Source organism: Bufo bufo, chromosome 6 (assembly GCF_905171765.1).
Source record: "Bufo bufo chromosome 6, aBufBuf1.1, whole genome shotgun sequence".
Taxonomy (NCBI): Eukaryota; Metazoa; Chordata; class Amphibia; order Anura; family Bufonidae; genus Bufo; species Bufo bufo.
The window spans coordinates 340,153,714-340,174,782 of record NC_053394.1 but is presented as its reverse complement, the minus strand read 5'-3'; the positions used below and the strand labels follow the sequence as shown (position 1 = coordinate 340,174,782).

The 21,069-nt window shown below is 41.5% G+C and overlaps 1 long non-coding RNA gene across 1 annotated transcript; it reads right to left on the bottom strand.

Annotated features, from left to right (window-relative positions):
• Nucleotides 1-535: 535 nt before the first annotated feature.
• LOC121004652 lies at nt 536-9,573 on the bottom strand. Its single transcript, XR_005779800.1, has 3 exons — nt 9,482-9,573; nt 8,699-8,804; nt 536-658 (listed from the first exon to the last, which is right to left on the bottom strand). It is a non-coding gene; the product is annotated as an uncharacterized LOC121004652 (long non-coding RNA).
• Between the last annotated feature and the right edge of the window lie 11,496 nt (nt 9,574-21,069).

The window sequence follows — 21,069 nt, the reverse complement described above, 5'->3', positions numbered from 1 at the left end:
AACAGTGTCAGCAGGTGCCCCATAACAGTGTGTCAGCAGCAGATCCCCCATAACAGTGTGTCAGCAGCATATCCTCCATAAGTGTGTTAGCAGCAGATGCCCCGTAACAATATGAAATATTATTCTGATATATATATATATATATGTAATGTAATGTAAATTATGTCATTTGAGTTCCCGCTGCTGCAGATGTACAAATACATTGCTGCATATTATCTCACCATGAATAAATATTCAGTACTAACAACTTTTTCATTAGCACCAGATTTACAGATGGGGAGAAATAATCTCATTTCCTATCCACCTTCCACCTGCAGACAGGATATTGTACTCAGGTAAGAGAAAAGCAAACACATTTTATTTATGAAGCCAGAAATGAGGACAGCTCGGCAAACATTAAAGTTTGGGAAAGCTGTCTGCAGCAGAAGATTGCTGTTGTGTGATGTAATGGCCCTCTGCTCCCCTCTAACAAGCATCCTCTGGAACAAGGCTTTTCCCACAGGAGGTGGACAAGCAGAAATAAAACTAGTCGTATACCTGGTAATTTAGAACAATAGCTTCTGGACATGGCATCTCTGGCTAGGGGATAGTGAGGTGAGACTAGGATTGCAGAGGATGTATTTTGATGAAAGTTGCACCATACAAGACTCCTGTAATCCTAAAAAAAAATCGTAAATTGTAGTCAATTCATAGTTACAATTAGTCAATATTGTGTAGCATCGCTGACATTTTCCTCTCATTTCCACCCATAGTATAAACATAAATGAGACGATGAAAAGTATTGATCATTGGAACCAATTAGATTGCAGATATCAAGTTAGTAAGGCTTTCAATTTTCTGTCGAAAGTGCCGTCCAGAACCATAAGTACCTAAATCACGTAATAAACCTAGTGCAGTTTCCGGTCACAAATTCAGCTAGAAATCTGGCTCAGTATGTAATGTAGATGTGCATCAGTGGCTCTGTTTGGACACCATCATGGAGTCCTGCAGACCTTATTATAAGTCAATGGCGTCTGTTGGGTATCACTGCCATCTTTCAGGTGACGGATGTGGTTTTCTGTCATTTGACAGAATAGAAAACCGGAAACGACGACACAGATGTGAATCCAGATGAAATTAACATTTAATACTTCATTCCTTGTCTACGGTAAATATTCAAAAATCTCAAAATGTTCATTTAGAACGAAACAGCAAAGACATATAGCAGGGGGATGCAGCTGCAGTATCTTTCCCTCAGTGGCGTGTGAGACTGCATTCTGTGTACCAATTAAAATCACACAAAAAAGATAACAAACTAAAATAACAACATCCTGCACAATAGGATAAATAAACATGCGGATGTCCTTGGGCTACATTTATGGGGGGAAAAAATCACAGAAAACAAATAATAATAGACTAACAAAATAGATGCAAGCATTATGTATGAACTAAGCCCTCATTCTGATATAATAAAATCTGAGATTCTCAGCCAATATATTTTAATCAAAAAACATCTGTGCCCGCCTACCAGTGCCAAGGTGGTCTCAGTCAGGCAGGTCCTACACGAAACCTACATATGTTATTGGGCATCTATGTTCAGGAAAGCAGACCCTGCACATATAGCATGCTGCTCCTAGTCACCTCCATGTGCATCCAGCAACCAATGAGAGGAGGAGAAAGCACCTTCAATTGTGAATGCACTCCTATTTTATCCTGGGAGTAGCATTTTTGTGCCCTTTTGCCCTTCCTATCAAATAGGCTGCCTTGATTAGGTGGTACATATAGCTAAGCGTGCTTCTCCTCTCATTGGTTGCTGGGTGCACATGGAGGTGACTAGGAGCAGCCTCCATAAATATAGATGCCCAATGATGCCCAATGGCATATGTAGGTTTAGCATAGGACCTGCCTGACTGAGACCACCTTGGCACTGGGTAGGTGGGCACATATGTGTTTTGATCAAAATATAGAGTCTCAGATTTTATTATATCAGAATGAGGGCTTAGTTCATACATAATGCTTGCATCTATTTTGTTAGTGTATTATTATTTGTTTTCTGTGATTTTTTATTTTTATTCTGTGTACCAATAGCCTGCAGATCTGGGGGTTATAACTAGTGATGAGCGGGAGGTGCCATATTCGGTTTCGCGATATTTCGCGAATATTCGCATGAATATTCGTGTTATATTCGTCGAAATCGAATATTCGCAATTATTCCAATTATCGCGAAATTATTTTTCGCATATTGCGAAAATTTATCTTGATAGTATAAGGCAACGTTCCTATGCTAATGACTATGGCTAGGCTAATATGTGTATATTACGAAATTTCGTAATATTGCTCTAACTTCGTCTCTTAGAATATTACGAATATTCTAAAAGACGAAGTTAGAGCAATATTAAGAACATTTGCAAAAGTCGAAATTGCGATGCGAGTAATATAACACGAAATAGTCGCATGAAGATTTAAACTTAGCACAGCTATATTCCATATTCTAGCCTAATATGGAATATAGCTGTGTTAAGTTGAAATCTTCATGCGACTATTTCGTGTTATATTACTCGCATCGCAATTTCGACTTTTGCAAATGTTCTTAATATTGCTCTAACTTCGTCTTTTAGAATATTCGTAATATTCTAAAAGATGAAGTTAGAGCAATATTACGAAATTTCGTAAAATACACATAGATTGTATTTAAGCTAATATACTGCTATAGTAATAATTTTTAATAGTGTACATATTTTACAAAACTTAAGTTCAGAAGAGGCAAAAAAAATTACAGGAAAAAAAAGGGATTATAGCACTATATTAGCTAAATTACAATCTATATGTGTATTTTACGAAATTTCGTAATATTGCTCTAACTTCGTCTTTTAGAATATTCGTAATATTCTAAGAGACGAAGTTAGAGCAATATTACGAAATTTCTAAAAGACGAAGTTAGAGCAATATTAAGAACATTTGAAAAAGTCGAAATTGCGATGCGACTAATATAACACGAAATATTCGCATGAAGATTTCAACTTAGCACTGCTATACTCCATATTCTAGCCTAATATGGAATATAGCAGTGCTAACTTGGCACAGCTATATTCCATATTAGGCTAGAATATGGAGTATAGCAGTGCTAAGTTGAAATCTTCATGCGAATATTTCGTGTTATATTACTCGCATCGCAATTGCGACTATTGCGAAATTTCGTAAAATACACATATAGATTAGATTGTAATTTAGCTAATATGGAATATAGCAGTAAGTTGAAAACGCCACTGACTGGAGCAGCCAGGAAGCCAGGAATCCAAAGGACAGGTAAGAACAACTTTAGGGAAGTGGGAAAGAAAAAAATATAATAAAAAAAAAAAGAAAAAAAAACGAATATTCTATTTCGCGAATATATAGAACGATATTCTAAATATTCGCGAAATCTCGAAATTGCGATATTCGAGAAAAAAATTCGCAATTCGAATATTCGCGCTCAACACTAGTTATAACTCCAGAAATACGTTGTCTTCCTCCACTCTCTGCACCAGGTGACGAGAAGTATTCACAAAGAATAATATACACTGCTCAAAAAAATAAAGGAAACACAAAAATAACACATCCTAGATCTGAGTTAATTAAATATTCTTCTGAAATACTTTGTTCTTTACATAGTTGAATGTGCTGACAACAAAATCACACAAAAATTAAAAATGGAAATCAAATTTTTCAACCCATGGAGGTCTGGATTTGGAGTCACACTCAAAATTAAAGTGGAAAAACACACTACAGGCTGATCCAACTTTGATGTAATGTCCTTAAAACAAGTCAAAATGAGGCTCAGTAGTGTGTGTGGCCTCCACGTGCCTGTATGACCTCCCTACAACGCCTGTGCATGCTCCTGATGAGGTGGCGGACGGTCTCCTGAGTGATCTCCTCCCAGACCTGGACTAATGCATCTGCCAACTCCTGGACAGTCTGTGGTGCAACGTGACGTTGGTGGATAGAGCGAGACATGATGTCCCAGATGTGCTCAATTGGATTCAGGTCTGGGGAACGGGCGGGCCAGTCCATAGCATCAATGCCTTCCTCTTACAGGAACTGCTGACACACTCCAGCCACATGAGGTCTAGCATTGTCTTGCATTAGGAGGAACCGAGGGCCAACCGCACCAGCATATGGTCTCACAAGGGGTCTGAGGATCTCATCTTGGTACCTAATGGCAGTCAGGCTACCTCTGGTGAGCACATGGAGGGCTGTGCGGCCCTCCAAAGAAATGCCACCCCACACCATTACTGACCCAATGCCAAACCGGTCATGCTGGAGGATGTTGCAGGCAGCAGAACGTTCTCCACGGCGTCTCCAGACTCTATCACGTCTGTCACATGTGCTCAGTGTGAACTTGCTTTCATCTGTGAAGAGCACAGGCCGCCAGTGGCGATTTTGCCAATCTTGGTGTTCTCTGGCAAATGCCAAACATCCTGCAATGTGTTGGGCTGTAAGCACAACCCCCACCTGTGGACGTCGGGCCCTCATGGAGTCTGTTTCTGACCGTTTTAGCAGACACATGCACATTTGTGGCCTGCTGGAGGTCATTTTGCAGGGCTCTGGCAGTGCTCCTCCTGTTCCTCCTTGCACAAAGGAGGAGGTAGCGGTCCTGCTGCTGGGTTGTTGCCCTCCTACGGCCTCCTCCGCGTCTCCTGATGTACTGGCCTGTCTCCTGGTAGCGCCTCCATGCTCTGGACACTACGCTGACAGACACAGCAAACCTTCTTGCCACAGCTCGCATTGATGTGCCATCCTGGATAAGCTGCACTACCTGAGCCACTTGTGTGGGTTGTAGACTCCGTCTCATGCTACCACTAGAGTGAAAGCACCGCCAGCATTCAAAAGTGACCAAAACATCAGCCAGGAAGCATAGGAACTGAGAAGAGGTCTGTGGTCACCACCTGCAGAATCACTCCTTTATTGGGGGTGTATAATTTCCACCTGTTGTCTATCCCATTTGCACAACAGCATGTGAAATTGATTGTCACTCAGTGTTGCTTCCTAAGTGGACAGTTTGATTTCACAGAAGTGTGATTGACTTGGAGTTACATTGTGTTGTTTAAGTGTTCCCTTTATTTTTTTGAGCAGTGTACTTCCTCCAGACACTTACCATAAGTGATTTAATAATATTAATTACCAAAGTAAGTTCTTCAGGTTTTTTAGGCACAATTGAAAAGTCTGCCTGAAATGTTTCCTGATCTAAAGATTTATTTCTAAGCCTTCCTTATAAATTCAGTTTCATTGAAGGATAAGCAAGGGACCAAAACATTTTATAAATGTGTGCTCTGAGACCATTAGAGCTGAAATGGGTTTATGTAATGACACGAGAACATCTGTTAGCAAAGACGTGAGATAAAGCATAGCTCTTTATAATCACCGTCATAATTGAACTGATATAAATCCCTGTTTAGTCTGTTGAAAGAGCGCCGCTCTTGTCCACGGGATTGCAGTTCAGCCCCATACACTTGAATGGGGATGAGCTAAAATAGCAGACATAGCCCGTGGACAGGTATGGAGCTATTTGTGGTAAAAGCCTTTTTTTTTTTCATGAACAAACCTTTTAAAGGGGTTATTCAGGAATTTATATCCTCTGGACAGATCCGCTTCCCAGGCCATGTGACGTCACTGTTAGTGTTGGTCGCGCACCAAAGTGCTCGGGTGCTCGAGTAGAACACTTTGGGATGCTCGGGGGCTCTACCGAGCCCCCGAGCACAATGGAAATCATTAGGAGAACCCAAGCATTAAACCAGGCACCCGCTGCTCTGAAGAGGGGAGGGTGTCTGGTTCATAGGAAAAGGTCAGAAATTGATGGAAACACCACTGAAATTGTTCGGGAACAGCATGGGGAGGATGTCTGGATGCATCTTGGACTCCCAGGTCGCTGCTGGGAATGATGCTGTCCAAGTAGTACGGCAATTTTACAGACTAACAATAATACGCCCAAAACCAAAGATAAAATCAATTTTAGAGGAAAAATTGTTAGGAAACATTCTTTCCTTTATATTTACTTGCATATAAAGTGCAAGTGCTGCCAAAAATTACAAGGAGGAGGAACTCCGATACAATATATCACATAAAGGAGGGCCTCATTTACATTGTGGTACAATTGTTCAGGTAGTGGGACTCCTACACTCATAAAGCCTATGCACTAAGTGAAAGGTCTGCCAAAAATTACAAGGAACCAGCACCCCAATACACCCTTTGTTACACATAAAGGAGGGCATCATACACACCCTTGAAAAATTCTTAGTGTTGATCGAGCATGCTCGGCTGAACATCGGTTCGGCTCGAGCATCTCCGAATACCGCATGTGCTCGAGCGCAATGCTCGAGTCTCCTCCTCGCATGTTTGTTGGCTGCTACACAGCCAATAAACGTGCAGGTAAGTACTGCCCTTCACTGTAATGCAGTAGCCATGTTGGTTACTGGCATTACAGTGATTGGCTGGCCCAGTGGCGTAGCGTGGGTTGCCAGCTCCCGGGGCAAGCTAAGTATTGCGCCCCCCTTCCCCCCTAAACAGTGGACACGCCTCTTTTTACCAACCTCTAATCCTATGTAACACCGCAGATAACACTGTGATAATGCTCTGAGTACAGATAATGATGTAGATGTCACCTGAATTGTCCCTCTCTTCTTCAAGCAAGACACAACAACAGCACTGTAAGAGGAAGGAGCCAGAACCAGCTTTGAGACCCCCGCACAGAACATCCTGATGCTGGCTAGACTCAGCATGTTAAGACAAGGGAACCGTGCACACCATGGCTTATACCTGTTATGAGTTCTGGGGCCACCCACCCCCACAATGCACACAGTGAAAATTGTCTGAATTGTTGTGGGCAGAGGCCCTAGAATTCAGAACAGACAGTGTGACCTGGGGCCAGCTGCGGCCGTGTGCGCCTATAGAGGCCCTCTATAAGTGGCTTAAAGGGAAGGGCTGATTCTAGCCTTTCTGCTGTCCCTGCTGTGGAAAATTCTCAGTCCAACAACACTCCCAACCCTAGTGTTAAAGAGATATTTGGATTGACATTACATACAACTGTACAAAACATGCAGGATAATACAGCGCACATACAGTTGCAAGCAAAAGTATGTGAACCCTTTGGAATGATATGGATTTCTGCACAAATTGGTCATAAAATGTGATCTGATCTTCATCTAAGTCATAACAATAGACAATCACAGTCTGGCTTAAACTAATAACACACAAAGAATTTAATTTTACCATGTTTTATTGAACACACCATATAAACATTTACAGTGCAGGTGGAAAAAGTATGTGAACCCTTGGATTTAATAACTAGTTGAACCTCCTTTGGCAGCAATAACTTTAACCAAACGTTTCCTGTAGTTGCAGATCAGATGTGCACAACGGTCAGGAGTAATTCTTGACCATTCCTCTTTACAGAACTGTTTCAGTTCAGCAATATTCTTGGGATGTTTGGTGTGAATCGCTTTCTTGAGGTCATGCCACAGCATCTCAATCGGGTTGAGGTCAGGACTCTGACTGGGCCACTCCAGAAGGTGTATTTTCTTCTGTTTAAGCCATTCTGTTGTTGATTTACTTCTATGCTTTGGGTCGTTGTCCTGTTCCAACACCCATCTTCTGTTGAGCGTCAGCTGGTGGACAGATGGCCTTAAGTTCTCCTGCAAAATGTCTTGATAAACTTAGGAATTCATTTTTCCTTCGATGATAGCAATCCGTCCAGGCCCTGATGTAGCAAAGCAGCCCCAAACCATGATGCCCCCACCACCATACTTCACAGTTGGGATGAGGTTTTGATGTTGTTGTGCTGTGCCTCTTTTTCTCCACACATAGTGTTGTGTGTTTCTTCCAAACAACTCAACTTTGGTTTCATCTGTCCACAGAATATTTTGCCAGTACTGCTGTGGAACATCCAGGTGCTCTTGTGCAAACTGTAAACGTGCAGCAATGTTTTTTTTGGACAGCAGTGGCTTCCTCTGTGGTATCCTCCCATGAAATCCATTCTTGTTTAGTGTTTTACGTATCGTAGATTCGCTAACAGGGATGTTATCATATGCCAATGACTTTTGTAAGTCTTTAGCTGACACTCTAGGATTCTTCTTCACCTCATTGAGCAGTCTGCGCTGTGCTCTTGCAGTCATGTTTACAGGACGGAAACTCCTAGGGAGAGTAGCAGCAGTGCTGAACTTTCTCCATTTATAGACAATTTGTCTTACCGTGGACTGATGAACAGCAAGGCTTTTGGAGATACTTTTATAACCCTTTTCTTGCTTTATGCAAGTCAACAATTTTCAATCGTAGGTCTTCTGAGAGCTCTTTTGTGCGAGGCATCATTCACATCAGGCAATGCTTCTTGTGAAAAGCAAACCCAGAACTGGTGTGTGGTTTTTATAGGGCAGGGCAGCTGTAACCAACACCTCCAATCTCATCTCATTGATTGGACTCCAGTTAGCTGACACCTCACTCCAATTAGCTCTTGGAGATGTCATTAGTCTAGGGGTTCACATACTTTTTCCACCTGCACTGTGAATGTTTACATGGTGTGTTCAATAAAAACATGGTAACATTTAATTCTTTGTGTGTTATTAGTTTAAGCAGACTGTGATTGTCTATTGTTGTGACTTAGATGAAGATCAGATCACATTTTATGACCAATTTGTGCAGAAATCCATATCATTCCAAAAGGTTCACATACTTTTTCTTGCAACTGTACCTCTTACATCCAGTGACGTCTCATCTGATGTAGATGTTCTCTTTCCTCATCTTCTCCTTTCGGAGATCAGACCTCCATGATTATTTCTTCCAGTCATATCTTGTTTCTGCAGAAATGAACACAGACATATTAGTTTCCTCACTTTTCTATAATCCTCCCCCTTTTTGTGCCCCAACATTGTCATGCTGCTACCCCCAATACTGTGCCCACTGTGCTCCCCAATGCTATACTGCAGACAACAGTACCATGCAGATAATCCACCAAATAGTAATAGTGCTTCCATACTGTCCTCAATAGTAATAGTGCCCTACAGTATTCCCAATAGCAACCCCTTTAGCCCTCCATATTATGCTCAATAATAATACTCCCACAGCACCCCTAATATAAAAACCCTCGATAAGGCCCCTATAGAGCCCACAGAAGTAATAAGGCTGATCTATAAGGCACCCCTATAGTGCTCCCAGTAGTTATAATGCCCCCTGTAGTAGCCACAGTATTTCTAAACCCCCACTGCAGTGCCCCCTGTATTATAGCGCCCCCTCACCCCATAGTGTCTATATGTATATTGCCCTCTGTATTTATAATATATATAATGGCCCCTCTGTATTATTAGTATATATAGTTCCCCCTCTGTCTTATTAATACATAATGACCTCCTGTTTAATAATATATAAAATTCCCCTTCCGGAGTATATAAAATGCTCTCCCTCATTCCCGTTATGCCCCTAATACTTCATGCATTAGCATATACATTTTAAAAAATTTAATAAAATAAATACTCACCTGTAATCCTCTCTTTGTCTTTGCCTATGGCCTGAGTTCCAGCGTCCTGGCGTAGGCAGTCACACTGTGCCCTCCTGCTCCACGTCATCACGTCATCCCGCAAGACAGGGTGCAGGAGGTCATGTGAGGTACCCCCTCCATACAATCTTACACAGCCCCCCCTCCATACAATCCTACGCTGCCTCCTCCATACAATGCACAATCCCCCCTCCATGCAATCCTACACTGGCCTCTCTCCATACAATCCTACACTGCCTCCCTCCATACAATCCTACACTGCCTCCCAGCATACAATCCTACATTCCCTCCCTCCATACAATCTTACACTGACTCCCTCCATACAATGCACAGCTACCCCCCCCCCCCATGCAATCCTACACTGCCTCCATCCATACAATCCTACATTCCCTCCCTCCATACAATCTTACACTGCCTCCCTCCATACAATGCACAGCCGCCCCCCCTCCATACAATCCTACACTGCCTCCCTCCATACAATCCTACACTGCCTCCCTCCATACAATGCACAGCACCCTCCATACAATCCTACACTGCCTCCCTCATACAATCCTACACTGCTTCCCTGCATACAATGCACAGCACCCTCCATACAATCCTACACTGCCTCCCGAAACGACCGCCGGGCGAACCGCAAGGCCATCTCTAGAATTAATGTCACTGGTATTTAGGTTGCACAAACGTTATACAGGAGGTATAGCGGAAGTACTGTCGCTGTCACCAGCGGCTAATAAAAAATTACACTGAATTAATGTCACTGATATTTAGGTTGCACAAACGTTATACAGGAGGTATAGAGCAAATAATGTCGCTGTCACCACTGGATAATAAAAAATTACACTGAATGAATGTCACTGATATTTAGGATTTGCAAATGTTATACAGGAGATGTAGCGCAGGTAATGTAACTGTCACCAGCGGCAAAAAAAATTTGACTGAATGTCACTGATATTTCGGATACGCAAACGTTATACAGGAGATGTAGCGCAGGTAATGTAACTGTACACTGGATTTTACTGAGACTTTTAGGCTGCGCACAAGTTATACTGGAGATGTAGCGCAGATAATGTCGCTGTCACCAGCGGCAAAAAAAATTTGACTGAATGTCACTGATATTTCGGATACGCAAACGTTATACAGGAGATGTAGCGCAGGTAATGTAACTGTCCGCAGCGGACACCGTCTACGGAAAAAGTACACTGGATGTCAGATATTTTTAGGCTGCGCACACGTTACACAGGAGATGTAGAGCAGATAATGTTGCTGTCTGCAGCGGCCAAACAATTGCAAGCTATTTAGCGCAGGTTGCACTAAAAATATACATTGCTGCCAGATACAACAATAGTGTTTAAAAGGACTTTTGGGTCTCCCTAACAATTCCACGCAATTTAGCGCAGGTTGCGCTAATAATGATATCCTTAAAATGACTTTTGGGTCTCTAACAAGTATTTTCAATAAAAATATTAGTATTTCACTCCCTACACTATCTGTCCCTTCTTCAGCACAGCTCTCCCTGACTAAGACTGAGCCGAACACATGTCATCTGGTGCTATAAAGCACCCAATGATGCGTTTCGGCCAGCCAATCACTGTAATGCCAGTAGCCACAATGGCTACAGCATCACAGTGAATGGCAGTACTTACCTGCACGTTTATTGGCTACGTAGCGTAAAATTCGTGTTCGGCCAAGCATACTCGCCCAACACTAGTCACCATACATCGGTCACATGGCCTAGTTGCAGCTGAGGCCCCATTCAAGTCAATGATGCTATGCTTGGAAAGCTACCGCACTGTGCTTAAAAAGCTGTCGGGAGCAGTCTATGATCACGTTCCCTGAAACAGCTGAATGGCGGGGGTACAGCGACTTGGACCTCCTGGATAACACCTTTAAGGTCTGGAACTCAGGATAGGATGGGTATCAAGCTATGCTCTCTGGTTGATTATCCTGTGAACATTCATGAGATGGTGTAGATCATTTCATGGTTTTCTAAATTGTATTTAGGTTGTAGGGTCATCTTTAAATAAATTAGATATGCAAAGTGCCAAATTAAAGAATATATTTTGAATGTATTTAAATGTAGTTTGCTGGTCTTCTTCTAAGGGAAACAAAAATGGGTAGGGTGCCTATTCTTCTTCAGTCCTCAGCTATCTGGATAGGTTCACAGTTGCCAGCAGTGGATTAAAATGTGTGTATGGATCCATAGCTGATTTGTTGCACCCACAGAATTCTAATGCCATGTACTCTTCTCTTATGAGTACCTTACACATCACCATAAGGCCTTGTTCACATTGTGTTTAACCCTCTGCTGGGCTTTCCATAGGGGATAGTAAGTTGAACACTTGAAAATGGCAGTCAAATGCAACAAATATATTCACTTTACTGAGACAATGGATCCATCTTTGGACTCTGTTTGACCTCCTTTCCACTTGTTTCCATCCAGACAGAACAGCATGGTAGAATAAGAAAAGATGGAAATGAATGTGAATCAGGCCAGAGTCCAAAGATGAATCCTTTGGACTCTCTTGGCCTGTTTTAACTATGTAAACCAATCACTCTGGTTTGTTTCCATACTCTATGTAGCACTTCCTGTTCGTGTATCCAACCAAACCCATGATGCACTTCTTTCTCTGCCACAGATCCAGCACTGCCCCTAACAGTGCCCAGCCAGTTACATAGACACACCCCTTTCTCTGTATGGCCATACAGTTTTATCGGAGGCTTCTCAATACAGGTACATCACTTGTTTCACCATACGCGTTTCGGGTAGATTCGCTCTCCCTTCCTCAGTGGTCAAGTGTCTGCCTGCCTGGCCTCCATTTTTATCTATTCCTTAATTACTTCCCAACTCTTAAACACCTGCTGTTCATGCTGTTCCCAATTGGTCAGGAAATCCTCCCACATAATCAGGGGATAATTCTATACAGCATTGAAATTTATTTATTTATTTTTTTCCTACTTGCAGTTTCCTTGCGTTTTTTTGGGGACACATGCGTTTTTTTGCCTAGATGTCCCAAGTGGTGTGATATACTGATGTATGAAATATAAACTTAATATCTAATTGCTAACACTTATAAAATCACATTTTAATGATAAAATATTATTAAACAAATTATTTAGATGAAAATCCGGATATAAATATATCTATATATATAAATACTCCAACATTTATAATGGATTTGAGGAATCTTGAAAGTTGGAGATTTTCAGGATTCTTGGAATTTGATAAAATTCTTGGAATTTGATAGAGAAGGAAGTGTGGGTATCTAGGAGCCAAGGACACGTCGCAGCGCCGATAAACGGCCTAGCATGCGACGTGCCGTCGGCCACTAGACACCCAACCTACATGAATCCAAAAATCTACAACTCCGAATTAAGACCTTTCGGTTGTAGAGATACAAATTCATAAATGCGTCTGGATTCTATCCTAAACATTTGTCTAATAAAATCACCGCCTCTCCAGTGTTTCTCCACCTTCTCCAGTGCCACAAAGTTGGGAAGTAATTAAGGAATGGATAAAAATGGAGGCCAGGCAGGCAGACACTTGACCACTGAGGAAGTGAGAGCGAATCTACCCGAAACGCGTATGGTGAAACAAGTGATGTACCTGTATTGAGAAGCCTCCAATAAAACTGTATGGCCATACAGAGAAAGAAAATTTTTACAGTAAAGGAACAACCACTTTTATCGTCGAAAAGCTGTACCGAAGGAAATTGCGGAACAGAGTGTCAACTCCCGCGATCTTTGGAACTCCCGCGAAATTTGAACCAGCTTGCTGGAAGGAGCGATCAAATAAGCCGGCGGACATTTAAAGCTCCACTCAAGCAACAGGGAGACAGCAGACACCAGACGGTAAGCCAAATACCGATTTAAAGTTTACCTCGACTTTAAAAGGAAATACCATAAGAGACTTTTTATTCCAACATTATCAGGATTCCTGTGGACATTTTATGAATACACTACGTTCCCAGGGGAAATACACCTACAATATTTAAAGTGACACTTATTTTCCCAATCTGAGATAGATTCACCGAGGAATTACCTCCCCCTTCACAATAACAGCATATATAAGACCTGGACAATACTTGAAGTTTTTGGTGTGTGATTTATATCAGTGAATTTATCGACTATAGACTAGTATCGAATATTTTATTATCATATATTTTAGCATTCAATACAATATCGACTATACTATTATATCTACTATAGTTTATGTGATTGTAGTTTTTGTATGTCATTGCTATAATACACGGTTTTTATTATTTTTATTACTTGAATTTTATGGGGATTTAATAATAAATATTTTCTGCATATGTCAATTTGGTTGCCAACTGTATGAGTGCTCGCCCATTTTTCCATTGTTACATTTACTTTTTAACCCCTTAAGGACCGGGCTCATTTTCACCTTAAGGACCAGGCCATTTTTTGCAAATCTGACCAGTGTCAATTTAAGTGCTCATAACTTTAAAACGCTTTGACTTATCCAGGCCGTTATGAGATTGTTTTTTCGTCACATTTTTTCATTTTAACCCATTTTTTCCACTAACAAAGCAAGGGTTAACAGTCAAACAAGATTGTATCTTTATTGCCCTGACTCTGCCGTTTACAGAAACACCCAATATGTGGCCGTAAACTACTGTACGGCCACACAGCGGGGCGTAGAGTAAAAGGTGCGCCGTATGGTTTTTGGAAGGCTGATTTTTATGGACTGGTTTTTTGACACCATGTCCCATTTGAAGCCCCCTGATGCACCCCTAGAGGAGAAACTCCCTTTAGGTATTGCACAAGATTTAATGGAAAATAGAGACACAATTTCAAAATTTCACATTTTTGGCAGATTTTCCATTTTAATATTTTTTTTCCAGTTACAAAGCAAGGGTTAACAGCCAAACAAAGCTCATTATTTATGGCCCTTATTCTGTAGTTTATAGAAACACCCCATATGTGGTCGTAAACCGCTGTACGGGCACACGGCAGGGCGCAGAAGGAAAGGAATGCCATACGGTTTTTGGAAGGCAGATGTTGCTGGACTGGTTTTTTGACACCATGTCCCATTTGAAGCCCCCTGATGCACCCCTAGAGTAGAAACTCCAAAAAAGTGACTCCATTTTAGAAACTACGAGATAGGGTGGCAGTTTTGTTGGTACTATTTTAGGGTACATATGATTTTTGGTTGCTCTATATTACACTTTTTGTGCAGCAAGGTAACAAGAAATAGCTTTTTTGGCACGTTTTTTTTTTTTTTGTTATTTACAACATTCATCTGACAGGTTTTATCATGTGGTAATTTTATAGAGCAGGTTGTCACGGATGCGGCGATACCTAATATGAATACTATTTTTTTTATTTATGTAAGTTTTATACAATAACTTCATTTTTAAAACCAAAAAAATGTTTTAGTGTCTCCATAGTCTAAGAGCCATAGTTTTTTCAGTTTTTAGGCGATTATCTTGAGTAGGGTCTCATTTTTTGTGGGATGAGATGATGGTTTGATTGGCACTATTTTGGGGTGCATATGACTTTTTGATCGCTCGCTATTACACTTTTTGTGACGTAAGATGGCAAAAAATGGCTTTTTTTACACCGTTTTTGTTTTTATTTTTTTACGGTGGTCACCTGAGGGGTTAGGTCATGTGATATTTTTATAGAGCCGGTCGATACGGACGCGGCGATACCTAATATGTATACTTTTTTTTTATTTATGTAAGTTTTACGCAATGATTTCATTTTTGAAACAAAAAAAATCATGTTTTAGTGTTTCCATAGTCTAAGAGCCATAGTTTTTTCAGTTTTTGGGCGATTATCTTGAGTAGGGTATCATTTTTTGCGGGATGAGATGACGGTTTGATTGGTACTATTTTGGCGTACATGCAACTTTTTTGATCACTTTTATTACCTTTTTTGGGAAGTAAGGTGGGCAAAATTTCAATTTTCTCATAGTTTTTATTTATTTATTTTTATGGCGTTCACCGTGCGGGGAAAGTAACATGACCGTTTTATAGATCAGGTCGTTACGGACGCGGCGATACCTAATATGTGTAGTGTATTTAATTTTTTTTATTTTTATTCAGTGATAAATGTTTTTTTTTTTTTTATCTTAACTTTTTTCACTTTTTTTTACATTTTTGTGACCCAGACCCACTTGGTTCTTGAAGATCCAGTGGGTCTGATGTCTGTATAATACAGTACAGTACAATATATATTGTTCTGTACTGTATTTTACTTACACTGAACAGATCTATGCTTTTAGCACAGATCTGTTCAGCACCATGGACAGCAGGACGCCTGAGCAGGCGTCCTGTTGCCATGGGAACCTTCCCCGTCTGCTCAGGACTTCGGGGACGGGGAAAGGTAAGCACAGGGCTGAGGGGGGCTCTCTGGGGGCTCTCTCCCTCTCCATCGGGGGGCTGCAAAGGCACAGCAGCCCCCCGATGGAGAGGGAGGGAGCTCCCTGACCGATGACAGTTAACTTTTTCCATACAGTGGTCCGTACGGACCGCGGTATGGAAAGGGTTAAACGGCTGACATCTGCACAGATGTCAGCCGTTTATACCAGGGTGCCAGCAATGTGCTGGCACCCTGGTATACCCACTAGAAGCCAACGATCATTCATGGGGAGGCGGGCGGGGGATCGCGATCCCGCCTGCCGCACCGCCCGCCTCCCGCAACGCCCCCACCGCCTCCGACACCCCCCCCCCCCCCGCACCACCCGCCGGCATAAAATCGTGCAGGGGTGCAGGGGGGGGGGTGAAAAATACAGATTTTAGCCACTCTAAAGTTTCTGATCCCCGCGGTCAGGGACCGCGGAGATCAGAAACTGCAAAAAGCGCAGCAAACCGCAGGTCTGAATTGACCTGCGGTTTGCTGCGATCGCCGATACGGGGGGGTCAAATGACCCCCCCCCCCTGCATTGTTACAGGATGCCGGCTGAATGATTTCAGCCGAAATCCCGTTCCGATTAACCCCTGGGGCGCCGGAATACAGATTTTAAGTCAGGACGTACCGGTACGTCCTGGGTCCTTAAGGACTCGGGAAATAGGGCGTACCGGTACGTCCTGGGTCCTTAAGGGGTAACAGAGGGTGGGGTGATTCCCTCTATATGAGCTTGCAGCACCACCCTGTAACTACTAAGGAGTGAGCCACTACAACGCACTACTATTTTCAAAACTCTATATTTATTGCCCTGATTCTGTAGTTTACAGAAACACCCCATATGTGGTCGTAAAATGCTGTATGGCCAAACGGCAGGGCACATAAGGAAAGGAAGCGCCATGGTTTTTGGAAGGCAGATTTTGCTGGACTGGTTTTTTGACACCATGTCCCATTTGAAGCCCCCCTGATGCACCCCTATAGTAGAAACTCCCCAAAAAGTCACCCCATTTTGGAAACAACACCCTCAAGCTATTGAAAACTGATTTTACAAACTTTGTTAACCCTTTAGGTGTTCCACAAGAATTATTGGCAAATGGAGATGAAATTTCTGAATTTAAATTTTTTGTAACCTTGCCTCACAAATATGTAATATAAAGCAACCAAAAATTATATGTACCCTGATTCTGTATTTTATAGAAACACCCCATATGTGGTCGTAAACTACTTTACGGGCCCACGGCAGGGTGCAGAAGGAAAGAAACACCATATGGTTTCTGGAAGGCAGATTTTGCTGGACTGGTTTATTTGCACCCTGTCCCATTTGAAGCCCCCCTGATGCACCCCTAGAGTAGAAATTCCAAAAAAGTGACCCTATTTTGGAAACTACGGGATAAGGTGGCAGTTTTGTTGGGACTATTTTTAGGTTACATATGATTTTTGGTTGCTCTATATTACATTTTTGTGAGGCAAGGTTACAAAAAATTGAAATTCTGAAATTTAATCTCCATTTGCCAATAACTCTTGTGGAACACCTAAAGGGTGAACAAAGTTTGTAAAATCAGTTTTGAATACCTTAAGGGGTGTAATTTCTAAAATGGGGTCATTTTGGGGTGGTTTCTATTATGTAAGCCTCACAAAATGACTTCAGACCTCAACTGGTCCTTAAAAAGTGGGTTTTGTAAAATTTATGAAAAATTTCAAGATTTGCTTCTAAATTTCTAAGCCTTGTAACGTTCCTAAAAAATAAAATGTCATTCTCAAAATGATCCAAACATGAAGTAAACATATGGGGAATGTACATTAATAAAATATTTTGGATGTATTATAGAAGTAGAGAAATTAAAACTTGGAAATTTGCTAATTTTTTTAAATCTTTGGTAAATTTGGTATTTTTTTATAAATAAAAATGAATTTTTTTTACTCTATTTTACCAGTGTCATGAAGTACAATATGTGACGAAAAAACGATCTCAGAATGGCCTGTATAAGTAAAAGCGTTTTAAAGTTATTCACACATAAAGTGACACTGGTCAGATTTGCAAAAAATAGCCTGGTTCTTAAGGTGAAAATTAGCCCGGTCCTTAAAGGGTTAAAGGGGTTGACCAGGTCCTGAGCTGAATACGGACATATCCTCATTTTTATCCATGCTGCCCCCCTGATATGAGCATTTCATGCTCCAGTGCTCTTCTTTTCCCTGCGTTGAATCACGCAGGGCAAAGGCTTTTTCTAGAGAACTGGTGACGTACCAGGCACTCCATGGGTAAAGCTAGGTGGAGGCTCCCAACTAGCAGTGAGCCCGGTGATGTCACCAGTACTAATGGGTGGGCTTTAGCATTGCCCTAGCCTGTAAAATGGCTAAGGCAGTGCTAAAGCCCACTCATCAGTGCCAGTGACATCACCAGCTACATTGCTAGGCGGAAGCTTCCACCTAGCAGTAAAAAAACATTTAATCAACCAGCCCTTTCCCTGCGCGATATGCTCCAATGCTCATATCAGGGGCACTGCCTGGGTGAAAATGAGGATATGTCTGGGTTCAGCTCTGATCCTGGATAATCCCTTTAAGGGAATTAGGAATTCATGCAGTTATTCATGCAGTTCTCTGTTATAATATTTAACTTACAAGTTTTATTCAAAGTAGCATTACCATCTTAGACAGTTATGGCAGATCCACAGTCTAACAAGTAAATGGGTGTCCCCTTACCCCCAGTAGATGTCTCGTCTGGAGGAATGGGTGTCAGTAGTGCCTAATGGGTCAGTAGCCCCTACTGTATATGGGACTAGAACAGTTCAGAAGGAAAGGTGTAGGGTAAAAAATATACATAAACCTCTTAATTGTATGTATACTAATGCCAGAAGCCTGACTAATAAAACTGGGGAACTGGAATTAGTGATGTGTGAGGAGAACTATGACATAGTGGGAATAACTGAGACATGGCTGGATGATAGCTATGACTGGACCGTTAATGTACAGGGTTACAGTCTGTTTATAAAGGATTGCAAAAATCAGAGAGGGGGAGGGGTCTGCCTTTATGTAAAGTCTTGTCTAAAGCCCACACTCCGGGAAGATATAAGTGAGGGACATGTGGAGTCACTGTGGGTAGAAATACATGGAGGCAAAAACAATAATAAATTACTAGTAGGAGTTTATTATAAACCACCTAATATACCAGAGTCCACAGAAAATCTGCTACTAAACGAGATAGACAAGGCGGCAGATCATAATGAGGTCGTTATTATGGGGGACTTCAACTACCCAGATATAGACTGGTAGTGATGAGCGGCAGGGGAAATATTCAAATTCGTGATATTTTGCGAATATTTGGGTAAATATTTATCTTAAATTTGAGAATTCGACATTATTTTCTTGATTGCGAAAACCGGCAATGTAATATGCGCGTATGGCGTGCGCAATACAGGTGTGGGTCAATTTGGCTACATTTTTCAAGCTGCTAGAAGTTTCCTGAGACTGGAGAAAATGGTTGGCACGGCCAACATTAAAATAGCTTTATATGCAGATTGAGTGCTCCAATATATTTGCGATTGCACAAATCGGCAATTTATGATGCACATATTTTTTGCGCAATACGTGCAGCTTCACATTTTAGCAGGTTTGACTAAATATTACTGATTGGTGCACTAAGTATTGTCGTGAACTTGTGACATCACAGCACTATTTCTGTAGCATGTACAGTACAGACCAAAAGTTTGGACACACCTTCTCATTCAAAGAATTTACTTTATTTTCATGACTATAAAAATTGTAGAGTCACACTGAAGGCATCAAAACTATGAATTAACACATGTGGAAATATATACATAACAAACAAGTGTGAAACAACTGAAAATATGTCATATTCTAGGTTCTTCAAAGTAGCCACCTTTTGCTTTGATTACTGCTTTGCACACTCTTGGCATTCTCTTGATGAGCTTCAAGAGGTAGTCCCCTGAAATGGTTTTCACTTCACAGGTGTGCCCTGACAGGTTTAATAAGTGGGATTTCTTGCCTCATAAATGGGGTTGGGACCATCAGTTGCGTTGAGGAGAAGTCAGGTGGATACACAGCTGATAGTCCTACTGAATAGACTGTTAGAATTTGTATTATGGCAAGAAAAAAGCAGCTAAGTAAAGAAAAACTAGTGGCCATCATTACTTTAAGAAATGAAGGTCAGTCAGTCAGCCGAAAAATTGGGAAAACTTTGAAAGTAAGGGCTGCGCCAGAAGACCTGGCCTCCACAGTCACCGGACCTGAACCCAATCGAGATGGTTTGGGGTGAGCTGGACCGCAGAGTGAAGGCAAAAGGGCCAACAAGTGCTAAGCATCTCTGGGAACTCCTTCAAGACTGTTGGAAGACCATTTCAGGGGACTACCTCTTGAAGCTCATCAAGAGTGTGCAAAGCAGTAATCAAAGCAAAAGGTGGCTACTTTGAAGAACCTAGAATATGACATATTTTCAGTTGTTTCACACTTGTTTGTTATGTATATAATTCCACATGTGTTAATTCATAGTTTTGATGCCTTCATAGTCATGAAAATAAAGAAAACTCTTTGAATGAGAAGGTGTGTCCAAACTTTTGGTCTGTACTGTATGTATGGACAGCAGAACCTATCACACTACTTAACACCCTGCACTGGAACCTACCAGCTACACTATATCAGGATATAACCTACACTGACTATCTCCCACTAACTATCTGTATTATATATATAAGCTAACTAACTTTCTAATGTAATGACACAGCAAAGCACAGAGCACAGCAATGACACTGCTGTCTCTCTCAGAACTCCATAAAACTGCAGAAAATAGCTGCTGGGGAGTTTCCTATATAGTAAGAGGGAGGCATTTTTCCTATTGGTTGCTAGGGATGTTGCTAAGCTCAGACAAAGACATTGCAGCCTTCTCATTGGCCCACACTAAACAAAATAAAAAAAGACCCAAAAATATCAATATGGGGACCAAAATGCCACCTGTTTTCAACTATGAATATATTGACATATTCTTGCAATTGGTTACCTCTGATCTGGAGAACCTTGAGATCAGACGTCCCCTCCAGCATAATTTATCTAGGGAGGAGGCAGAGGCTCTCAAGGCTCTGGAGAGAGATAAGTCGATTATAAATCAAACCATCGGACAAGAGTGGCAATCTGGTGGTGATGAATCATGAGAAATACCAAAGGATGTGTTTAGATATCCTCAGAGACAA